This window comes from Pseudopodoces humilis, chromosome 1 (genome assembly GCF_049639895.1).
Source record: "Pseudopodoces humilis isolate 2021_Gansu_Grassland_sample_001 chromosome 1, ASM4963989v1, whole genome shotgun sequence".
NCBI classification, from domain to species: Eukaryota; Metazoa; Chordata; class Aves; order Passeriformes; family Paridae; genus Pseudopodoces; species Pseudopodoces humilis.
Window position 1 is genome coordinate 108,068,333 of NC_142200.1, and position 12,055 is coordinate 108,080,387.

The 12,055-nt window shown below is 44.4% G+C and overlaps 1 long non-coding RNA gene across 1 annotated transcript; it reads right to left on the reverse strand.

The window, feature by feature from the left end:
• Positions 1-597: 597 nt before the first annotated feature.
• Positions 598-7,535, reverse strand: LOC148185191 (uncharacterized). The gene is made up of 3 exons (XR_015773213.1): positions 7,410-7,535; positions 6,974-7,061; positions 598-995 (listed from the first exon to the last, which is right to left on the reverse strand). It is a non-coding gene; the product is annotated as an uncharacterized LOC148185191 (long non-coding RNA).
• Positions 7,536-12,055: the final 4,520 nt, after the last annotated feature.

Below are 12,055 nucleotides of genomic sequence, written 5' to 3' on the forward strand. Positions count from 1 at the left end.
AAAAAAATTCTTCAATAAATCTAATCCATAGCCATAGAGAACTAAAACTGGGATATCTGGGTTTAAAAATGTCCTCATTGAGTTTTTTTCTACTAAATTCCATAAAACCTGTGATGTTCAGGACAGAAGACTCAACAACTTATTTTTCCTCTATGTCTTAGGAGAGCACAGAGGATTTGACCTTCAGCCTGGGAATGCCCACCTTCCAGGAGCTGGGAAAAGCAGACTAATTAGGTCAGACTGGGAAAAGTATTCAGTCTTTCAGGTCTAATACAACAAAATGTTTTAGACATCTGCTTTTTCACAGAAATTATGAGCTTAAATATTGTGCTGTGCTTATTTGTAGAGCTTATTGAGACCTAGCTTGTTTGTTGATGTCTGTGCTTTAGAGAGACCAGAGCCCTAGAGAAGTACTTGCAGGAGATGCAAGCAAGAGACAAATAAAAGGAGACTTCAGAATTTCTTCAAAAATTAAATCATTGCATTTTTCTTTCAAATACAGAAAAGTCAATGGATTGTTTCTAGAAATAGCTGTTCCTGGTGCACAGCTCAAAGTCGGTTTGGCTGTTCCCAGGACACTGCTGTGGGTAGGGTTGGTCATTCTCCCATGGAGCCTCCATGTGAGAAGCTGCTCATCAGATTTATTTCCTGAGCTTGGAAGGACATTTCTCTGATCTGGGTCCCACAGATAAGATCTTGTCTCAGCTCTTTATTGTGAGAGCTGCTGATGCAGCGCAGCTGTGGTGAACTCTCTGCAGAAACACCCATTCACTGAACTGGAGAGAAGTCAGATGAGAAGGCCTTTTCCAGAAGTGCTCATACTGGTCAGAAAGTGCTGGGGAAAGGTGTTCCCAGCCTGCTAACCCAGAAGGATGTCACAGAAACAACACAGTGCCCTGATTTCAGCCCATCCTGTCTGCCCTGCAGAGTCTGGCATCTTAGGCACTGGTTACATATCAAGGAAGAACACTCTCCTCTTCACTCCTCAGCTCACCCTGAAATACAATTTGGAAAGGGGAGAATGTGGCTTTAGATCTCACTCATCTGTGCTAGAAACAGGGGCTGGAAGTGTGTGTGGGAATACATTATCAAGAAGCCGTTAAGAAATCCAGACAAGTTTTGAAAACCAGAGCAGCAAAGGCAGACTTAGACCAGATGAGTAACTATTACAGGATTTGGAAACTCTCTGAACCAGGCCCCTGAATCAGACCAGTAATAATGTGGAGCGTTCCAAAGCACTGTGTCATCTCTGGAGCACACAACGGCCCATTAGCTAATTACTCCTTCAAGGCTTGTTTATCTCTAATTATAATACATTAGGTTCACCCATTGATCAATGTCTTTTGCCAGCTCAGAGACTCCAGGATACTAGAGTGATATTATCAGCCAGACAATTCCTGCAGACAGACAGTGGCAAATCTCTTCCCTGCCTCCAATCCACAGTGGGGTCCTCTGTTGGAGCACAAGAGTTGTGAAAGGTGTAAAAATGCCAACCCTCAGTCCTCATATTGACTGAAATGATTATTTGTCTCTTGGAGTTTTGAGTCCATTTACCAATTATTCACATGCAACTGAAGGCTAAACTCCAAAAACTCACTGGAATATTCAGTAGTGTTTGGTTTCATTCCTATTTTTCTATTGTTAGAAACAGCAAAAAACCCTTATCTGAGCATTGATTTCCACCCCCTAACATTTGTTGAAAGACTGTGTCCATCTCAATCTTCCTCCAGGGCTCAGTCAAACTTCAAGGGGAAAGAAAAAAAAAAAAAAGTGAAAAGCTCAATGGCGACTACTGGGAGCCTCCTAGTAACATCTCTCACAGCTTGCACTCACAGATGACTGGAAGAGCCCTCTGCATGGCAAATTTTTCACATCTTGTCCAGCCACTAGCTCAAATGCTGCAGCCAAGAGGTTTTGGTAAAAAACCAAGGAAATATCTAAGCTTAATTATTTTATTATTCTTGTCATCAGAGGTTTGTTTTTAAACAGGCAGCTCTCATGGGCATCAGTTTTTAGTTTGCATGGCCAGGCAAAGCATCTGCTCAGTGTTACTAATGAACAGGAACCTCAGCAAAATAAAAAAAATTTAAAGGGCAATTTTGCAAAACACATTGCTAAACATGAGCTGTGAAGGGGATTACAATGTGTACTCTTCTCTTTTAGAGTCCAAAACATAATTGAGATATTTCTATCATAATGTGCTCAGAGTTATACAAGACAAGCTGCTTTCTGTACTCTCAATGAACAAAAAATAGTAGACACGGTTTAGCAGGTTTGCTCATAAACTCAGAAAAGAATGCAAAGAATACACTGATTTTGTATTTGGTACCAAGGCACTTTGGCTTCTCCAAAGCAGAAAAATCAGCTTTTTGCTGCAGAAGAACAGTAAGTTCTTTTTAAAAAGGAACCTTGAAATACCTGAACTTGTATTTTCAGGTAGCTTTCCAAGGAGAGAAAGGGAAACAAGCACTAGATGCCACCACTACTGACAGCATTCTTTTTCCTGATAACCTCCTGTATTCTAAACAAGCGGTCAAGATCATATTGAGCTTTCATCCTCTTCTCCTACAGCTGACCCTGCACTATGAGAAAGCCATTTATCACACATTCTGAACCTCCACAGAAAGGGAATTGTCACCTTGCTTGAAAATGTGAGCTGCAGAGGTCTTGTGTGTCATCCACCTCTGTTCTTCTTTGGAATCTTTCTCTGCTCATGGACAAGGGAGAGGGTTTCCTCATACCACCTAACAAACCAGAGCTCTGGGGATGGATTTTTAATTTATTTTAGGGTGCTGAGGAGGGTTTTCAGCTGCACATCTAAGCTATAGAAACCTGTCACCTACAAACATGCTCCAGACATCACAAGAGCCATTGTAGGGACAAGGGCCCCAACCTGCACTGGCACCAGGCCCAGTTTCCAGACCTACCCTAAGAAACTTCTTCTGACAAATCCAGGCAAGAAAGACAACCAAAAAACATTTCCCAGAGAAAATTCCTGATGATGGAGACTGGGATTTTATCAGTTTATCCTGCCCCACAAACTTGAGGAGCCCTACAAGCTCCTGTCCAGCTGGGCAGGAGCTCTTCCAGCACCAGACTGGGAATGTCCACCTTCAAGGAACTGAGCAAAGGAGCCTGGTTAGATCAGACATAAGGCAAATTCAAAAAGGATTCTGCTTTAAAGGTCTAACCCAAGAAAAAAGCATTTAAGTATCTGTTTCCTCACATTAGGAATTTAGCGTTTAAATACTGTCTTGTACTCATTTGTAGAGGCCTAGCTCTTTTCTTGATATCTTTGGCTTAAAGAAGAGACCAGAACCTTAAAAAAGAACTCCAAGGAAACACAAGCAAGAGACAGATAAAAAGGAACTTCAGAATTTCTTCAAAAATGAGGTGGTAGAGTTTTGCTTTCAAATACAGAAAAACCAAGGGGTTATTTCTAGAAATAGCTGCACCACTCAAAGGAGGACATTCACAGACTGGCACTGCACCTGCCTGGCTGGGCTTCTGGTCAGGAGCACCAGAGCGGCTTCTACACTGGTGAAGATGCACTAAGAATTAATGTCATGTCTTGTGGTCCCTTGCCTTGACCCCAGCAGGCCGTGGGTACAGCAGGTCTCCCACCTTTCCTGCATGTTCAGACCCCTCTCTGCAACCACATATCAGTGCTTTCACTGGCACTGAAGCAGGTCAGACAGGGACCTTTGAGCCTCACCCCACCACCTCTCTAAAACACATCCCTTCAAAGCAGAAATGTCCTGTTTTTTTTTAAAAAAAAAAAAAAAAAAAAAAAAGGAGTGCTTGCCAAAAGGCTTTAAATTAGTGATTCTCCCCATTTTGATTCATGTTGTACGCAGTGTTATCAGCTCTCCAGCCTGACAGCCATAGGGATTTTTTTCCTCTCTGTCATAGTTTTCTTGCCATTTGCCTGAGCCCTGAGGCAGCAGCTTGTCCTTTGGCAGGTGGCAGCCCAGCTTCATCTGCAGCCAAGGCTTTATCACTCCCAAATGCTCAGACTCAGTTTTCCCCTGGGGAAAAAAGTGATTCTGAAACCCCAGGATTTCTAGGTCCTGGCCCATTTCTCACACAACTTAGTCATCAGTGCTGAATCAGAACTCAGCCTTGTGTTTTAAATGGACTGTACCAACACAATGCTGTGCTGTGTCGAGGTAATGCAGGGAGGCTTGGCTTTGCTGCAACCACAGAACCCAACTCCCCTTCCATTCTGACATCTATAAACATCCAAACCCAATTGTGAGCATTGTCTCTAAATCTTAAATTGGTACCACATGGTGCTACCCAGAGAATACCCACGTCCCCCATGACCTCAGCAAACAGAAGCCACCAAGTTCCCACATATCAGGAAACAGGCTGTGTATGCATGTATCCACACAGGCACTGAGATCAAGATGAGTGGATTTTTAAAATGTTTCAGAATTGATATTATTTTCTGCACCACTCCTCCATGATTGACAGCAAAACTAGAAAGCATTGAAGCACAGAGATTTCTCTGCAGCTGGTGCTCCAAGCATGCAGGTGGAGGAAGGAGAGCTGACAGGCACCCAGGGATGGATGGATGGATGGACAGAAGCCATTTCCCAGTCAACAAAGGCTTTACGTGCACCAGCCTCAAACCTCCATGGAAAGACCCAATGGACAAAAGTCACTTGGAAGGTGGCAAAGAAGTCAAGAGGAGGAGGGGGACAACCACTGAGAGTCTTCTCTACCTCCTGGGGACCAGACCAGGCAGGAGAGCAACAGTGGGACACAAAAATCCCCAGTGCTGATCTCAGCTGTGCTCCCCAGAGGTTCATGCCCAAGGCAATGAGAATGGGATTCAGCATCCTTTAACCCAGCTCATAGAGCTGGGAAATCAGGAGGGTAAGAAATTCAAGAGCCCTGCACCTGCCTGGGGGCCAGCATGGAGATAAGGGCACTCTATACCCACCAGTGCTACACAAAAAATGTGAAAAATCTTTGCAAGGAAACAGCTGCAGGATATAAAAGCAGCAGAGCTTCTCCATTAGGAACTGAGCAATGCTTGCAGAAGCTGCCAGTGTCATCCCTCTCCTGGCAATGTGGGAGGGAGAAAAAATAACTTCAGCTCAGTTGAAAATAAAATGAAAACAACCATAGCGGCACAGCACTGTTACCTGGAGTGCTTGAGGATAGACAAACCATCACAGTGATCAAGTCCACAGATCAGATTAGTAGGAGGTGGAACATTATTTTAAGGGAGTTACTAACTCATTTTTTCCAGGGAAGAGCAGCTGTAGAAACATCCCAAGCAGCTGTGTCCTCTCCCTTCCTCCATTCTTCCTCCCTCAAAGCAAAGTTGTTTGGGAGAGCCAAGGCTTTTACTACAAAAGCCTGCAGATCCAAACCTTCCTCTAATTAAGAAACATTTCACACATATGGGACTTCTGGGGTTTTTTTGGGTAGCAGCACAGTAAATTATTCAGTGCCTTGGCAGATGTTTAGGATCTTCAAAATATGAAAGCTATTATCAGATTTATTTTAATAAGGTACCTGGAGGGCTCAGGGCCAGGAATAGAGGGAAAAAAAAAAAATCCTAAACACCATAATGAAAACCATGCCTTCTCCATTAGCCAGAGCACTTTGCTACAGCAGCTTGGACAGAGCAGCACAAACACTGCTTTAACACCAACACTTCACTGCCACTACAGCAGCACCACTGCAGTTTGGGGTCCCTCAGCTCCATGTAGCTGTTGCACCATGGAAACAGCTCCAAGGCCAGAGCTGCAGGGCTTTTGCACAGGGCGCTGGCAAACTCAGCTTCTGCTCCCCAAGAAGCCCTGCAGTTTTTGGAGGAAAAGGCTGCAGAAGCTTTTTGATACTGAATTTGCATATATAACAAGGGAACCACTGGCAAGGTTTTCTTCACAAGTAGCTGCAGCTCTGCCTGTGGAGCTCTCCACAGCTTCTGCTCAACTTTCCACACCTCCGTCATCATGCCCACATAGGATGGGGTTGTGCCACAGCCACAGAGAATCAACAGTGGGGAAACATCTGCCTTAGCACTGCCCTGAGCATTGACCTGTGGACAAAAGTATCTCCCTTGGGCAGAAGCGGTGGAAATGTGTTGTAACCCATCTCCAGGGAAAGCCCAGTGTAATGCACATGCCCTTTCAGCACTTTATGTCCTCCTCAACACCTATGCCAGTAATATGGAGGGTAAGTAGCTTTTAAAGACCTTTAGCTGGCTCTGAGGAGCTCTACTAGTCCTACTGGAGCAGGACAAGTCACCACCTGGGTATGACACACTACCATGGTGCCACTGAAGCCAAGTACTGTATTCGAACTGGTTATCCACCAAACAGCCAAAACCTTCCCATTACTGGGGATGAACCAGACACACAGAACTGATCACAGTACTCCTCCAACCCAAAGTCCAGGAGGAAAAGCAAATCTTCACCTAAAATAAAGGGTTTCCTCTTTCGTGCCACCACTAGACCTCAAATTCAGAGGAAAGAATAGAGAAGGCAAGGCAGAGCTTCTGAAAGTAACATCTATTTAAACTGTTTGTGAGATTACTGTTCCACCTGGCCTTGCAGGTGAGAAGGGAGCCTCTGAGCAGTTTTGAGGGCTGCACAACACACAGATGCATCCTAGACAGCGTCCCTTCAATCTCATCTTACCAGAAAGACATGCCAAGCACAGGTTTGCCACAGGGATCCCTGTGAGCAGCTGCCACAACTGCTGAGCTCACCCCAGCCTAGGAGAGCAAGGAGGCAGCTGCTCTGTGCCTGATGCCCACCCCACTCCCCTCTGGTTTGCACTGCCCCATGGGAGGAACTCATTGCTCACCTCCATATTTTGTGTTGCAATTATCTTAACTGCAAAAGAGCAGTGCCTACCAAATGGACACCAGAAGGGAAGGTAAATCCAGTATTCTTGTAACTATAGAGGATTTAAAATAAAATTTAAAGAAATGCAGACACTTGACACTTACCTTAACAGAGCAAGCTGCATTCCTGCGATCCCAGGGGAGCAGAGACAGCACCGACCAAAAGAATGGCTTCACAGAGTACTCATCCCACCTGGGGACAATCCAGAGTTGATAACTTGGCATATTTAAAATCACAAGTCTCAGATTTGACATTTTAATGAAGTTCCTTCTTCTATATTTAAGGTATGGTTTAAAAATCCCAGTTCTCATTTAGAAACAATAAACACAAACATGTAGTTTTCACAGAAAAAAAAGTGAAATGAGCGCAGGCAGTATAGGAGTCAAGGAGAAATCCAAGACAGGCTTAGGGAAAACAATTATGACTTAAAACTTTTGTCTCAAAACTTTCCAAAGGACTGAACTCTTGAAATCAGAAAAACTAGTTGCTAGACTTCCTAGCCCTCCTGAAAGAGCTGGTGAAGAACCACTGCCTGCTTACAGCACACAAAGTGGCTTTGCCTCACAAAGCCAAGAAGAAAAGCTGAGACCACATTGACTCCACACCAGTCCTTGTGAGAAAATGGTAGGAGACACTTCAGCCCATGGCACCTGGGGCTCATAAAACCTTACCCAGCTGGAAGCAGGAATGAGGCTTAAAGGAGCCTTCAGAAAAGATGCTGCAGAGAGGGAAGTGGTGGTACCTTTTTAAAAAAAGCTTTCCTCTCAAATTAGAGCCTCTAACAGCAAAACAAGTGTGAGGAAATGGTTCACACCTGATTCCCTCTCCGCATATGGTGGTTAATTTTTTCATATATAAACAAAGCCAACAGGTGCAGTGAATTGTATACCTGGGAGCTTTGGGAGTCCTAGGGAGAAGACAAGCCATTTTAGAAAATGCTGGAAGCAATCAGCCAAACAGAAAAGATGAATTAGAAAGTTTCCAATATGGAGTTTCTTCAACTAGGAACACTCGCATCCCACACTTGCTGCCTTAGGGAAATTAAAATCAAGATCAATGTTTGCAGCTGAGCACGAAGGCAAAAAGTTCAACACTCAGACACTTGTAGAAAAATAGTTGTGTTTTGGCGGTTTGGGTTTTTTTAGGTATCTTATGGTCCCGGTGAGACGGCACAATTTTGGTATAGGGAAGTCAAAGAGCCAGGTGAGGGGCAGCTCAGTAGCTTCCCTCGCCGGGTGTCCGCGCTGTCCAGCCCGCCGAAAAGCGGAGACACCTGGAGCCACAGCCCCATCTACTGGGCACTGGGAAGCCAGCCCGCACTCGTATCTCGCAGCTGTGCAAGGCGCCGTCACCATCCTCCTGTCACCTGCCAGGTGGGAGAGATTCTGGGTGTTAGCCTGCTCCCGGAAAGCCTCTTCTGTCACCATGCCGGTGTCTGACTGGAAAAGGCTGGTAGCGTCTTCCTGACCTAGTTCAGACCCAAAAGGCAAATCTCCAACTCTGAGTATCCCCTAGGCTCTCTGGAGGTAAGGTGGCAAACACTTTGGAACTAGTTCCTTGGGCAATGCTAACAAATTCAGCATTCCAGGCGAGAACCTGAGCTTCACGGCAGCTTTCCAGTCGGTACGGCTGCACCCTGACATTCCCAGCTGAAGCTCAGGAAGAAGCAGTGCCAGCATGCCCTGTATGGTGAAAGCTTGCCCTGTCTTTGGCACAGCTGTCCCCTGTGGCTGAGCCAAACTGTGCAACAGCTATCATGCTGAGCTCCCTGCTTTATAAAACCCTAAACCTGACCCTGACCCACATATGCAGTGGGAGGGTGTGTAGTCCCATTGAGGAGCCAAAATGTTGTTTCAGTCCTCAGCATCCCACTCTGGCTCATGCAATAGACCCTGCTTCCCCCTTCTGAGCTGCTAAAATCCAAGCCCCATACTAAAGGTAGAAGGCACAGGCTGTGCCTGTGCACTGTGGTACTCCTTGTCCTGCCCAAAAGTCACCAGCAAGACTGTACCAAAGTGAAGAGTGAGCTGCGTGACTCAACCCCAGGAACGCTTCTGCATGTGGTGAAATGGCATTTAGCATGAAGAGAAAGATTTTCTACCTAAGCAGGTTTCTCTGGCCTTCAAAGCATGGTTAGGGAGCCATAATTTCAAATTATGCATCCTGCATCTCTTCATGATTGAAAAGAATAAAAGCAATCTCGTAGCCAGTGAAACAAACACTGACAGAAATATTTAGGACTCTGTCACATGAGAAGACATTCCAAGTAAACTCAAGTCTTTATTAACACTTTATGAACCCTTTATGAAGGTTTAAGCAGCAGCCCAGAAAAGATACATTCTTTCAGCTATAGAGAAATCAAAAAAGTATCTTCATTATGTAGTTTCATTCATCAGTGACTACTGAGTGTATAAATGAACAATGTATGAATGAAAATTACATGTTTCCAAAGTTGGACAGCAGAAAAATGGCAGTGAATATTCTTAAAATCACAAGTATTAAAAAACAAACAAAAAACCCCACAAAAAAACAAAACAAAAACCAAACCAGTTCAGAAATCAGTGTCCCATAAAGCAAGAAACTGAGAAAATCAGTGTTGTGACATAGCAAGATTGTACCCATGCCCAAGGTGTTTATCACAGTCTCCCTTTTTGCAGGGCTGATGATCAATGACATTCTTCATTCCAGTGCTACACACAACTGTAACACTGTTCTACCTTTACCTGTCATACAGACTCAATGCAGATCAGATTTTTACTGACTCTAAGGCTTTGTGGTTTTCACAAGGTTTAGGCTGCAAGGGCTGGGAGCTGGTAGTGCCAGCACTGGCTAGAGGAAATAAACTGCCTGAAATGCTGGCTGATGTCTCTCTGGAAGCTGCAGGGCAGTGGGGACAAGCTCCAGCAACACCTCAGTCCTACAGCAATGATGACATAAATCTAGAATGTTTTCTTTTTTTTCTCCCTCTGCCAGGACACATAATCAAGATGCCACGTTTCATCTGTCCTAAGGTACAAGATACACAGTTTTGGAGAGTGCTGCATTCATGACAATTGCAGATTCACCACGTGCTTTGTTCTGTGTAGAGTCTATCTGCATCAAGATGCTAGTAATCCAAGGAAAAAAAAAAGAATATGTTACAAGATCCACTGCAACTGCACGCTCACAGTCCTAGGTGGGGAGGAAGCCTCCTAAGAGGAGCAATGAGGTGAATTCATCACACAAACCTCAGTTTCCTTTGCATGCTTACTTAAACAGTACACTGATTTTAATAAAAAGCCTCACAAGATGAGTATGCCATATCCCTGAACGTCAGCATCAAACATCCTATAGCTATTTTCAGTTTCACAAAGCCAAACAAACTACAAATGCAAAGAGTGGAACATTTTTGTAGCCTGGATTTAAGCAGAGGTGAATCTCTTCAGCTGTGAATAAAACCCTTTGCTTCCTGCAAAAGGAAAACCTTGGTGCAATAATCTGACAATATGTGGATACTAATAATATCATGATTATTTGGGCAAAGAAGTGACTGGAGAGGAAAAGGAACATCTGTGAATGGTGGCATATAAATTAGGGAGGGAACTGGAAAGCCTGTATGTATGAGACATTCATGGATCTCACAGTAACATATTGGCAAGGACTGCAACAACTCATTTCTCCAGAGGGGTTCTATGATGCCCAGCAATCCCACCCAGCTCCTGTTGAGACCAACTCTGGAAGAAGGCTATCCTAAGAAGCTCACCTTAGCCTCATTTAAGTTTGATTTAAGTTCTGTCAACTCTAATCAAATACAAAGAGAAGGTCGCAGAGAAAGGAAACATTACCATGACCCCCTCACTGGAAATTGCCACTATACAGAGACCTCTGCCTAAGCCATTTTGGGTCAAATCAGATCAATACAAAACAAGAGTTACAAGTTTTTTGATGTTCTTATTCAACACCACTGCACTAGCCAAAAAAAAAAAAAAAATGCACTAATGAGCAAGCCAGTGTTTCAAGGATTTGCTCTTACCTCCTCTTCCTATTCCTCTACACTACCTCAACAGATGACATCTGCCAGATACGTGCCACAGGGGAAGCTCTGGCAGACATAGGATCTTCTACTACATCTCTGCTGCTGTCTCCACTCCAGTGCTGACACTTTTCCTACCCTGTGCCTCTGGCATGCTGAGGATCATAGCCTTCCTGCAGAGTCCTCTGCTGTCACAGCCAAGGCTGCCTGCTTTTCTAAAAGGCTGCTATTCATCCCCTCTGCAGTGCTGCAGGCAAATGAGCCCTCCCACTCCACCCATTATCCCAACAAGGTGATTCTGAATCCACATGCAGAGATCTGTCTCCTGACAAGGCTGTGCAGATCCACCTGTCACTGCCAGTCCTCGGCTCTAAGAATGACAGTCATCAAAGTCGAAGTGATACTTCAGGAAATACTTAAATGAAAACAACCACATTCCAATAACACACCAGGAATATTTCAGCAGCAAGTACTGAAAACCAATTGATTCAAAACAGCACCATCACCCACACAGGACCTGACGACTTCACTCATTAATAAGAACATATTGGCATGAAAGAAGTTACACAACAGATAAAGAAAAGGGACAAGGGGGAAACAGCAACAGTAATAGCAGAGATTCCATGTACCAAAGGGTAAGACAGTGCTCTGAGTTTGGAAATTTTTAATGTGGCAGAGTGAAAACTAAGTCCAAGCCAACAAATCTTTTGAGGCAATATCAGATCTGGGGAGTTAATCAGCAGGCGCTGTACAGGCTGTTCATAATCCAGCTCCAACATCCATACATAGTCCCAAAATGACCAGGCTCTTAACACACCTCGACAAACAAGTGACATACCTCAGGTGGCAGGAAGGAACCTCCCCCTGCTGGGTTCTGGGAAGTACTGGAGGATGTGCCACAAGTGCACCTCTGAGGAACACAGCGAACAAACAGAACAGGGAGGGCTCTTTCAGGACCAAATGGTGCTCACCTACCTCTCAGCTAAATGCTGTTCATTATTAACAAAACCTTTAGGCACCTTGCATGTAATAGGTAAAGACAAGAGGAAGAAAGATCAGCCTCCTTTGGACAGATACCAGCAGTAATATGCATAACTTGCTTTAGGATTTTTTACTGCTAATATGCACTTTTACAGCAAAATGAAATCAGCACATGTGCGAAGAGAAAACAGTT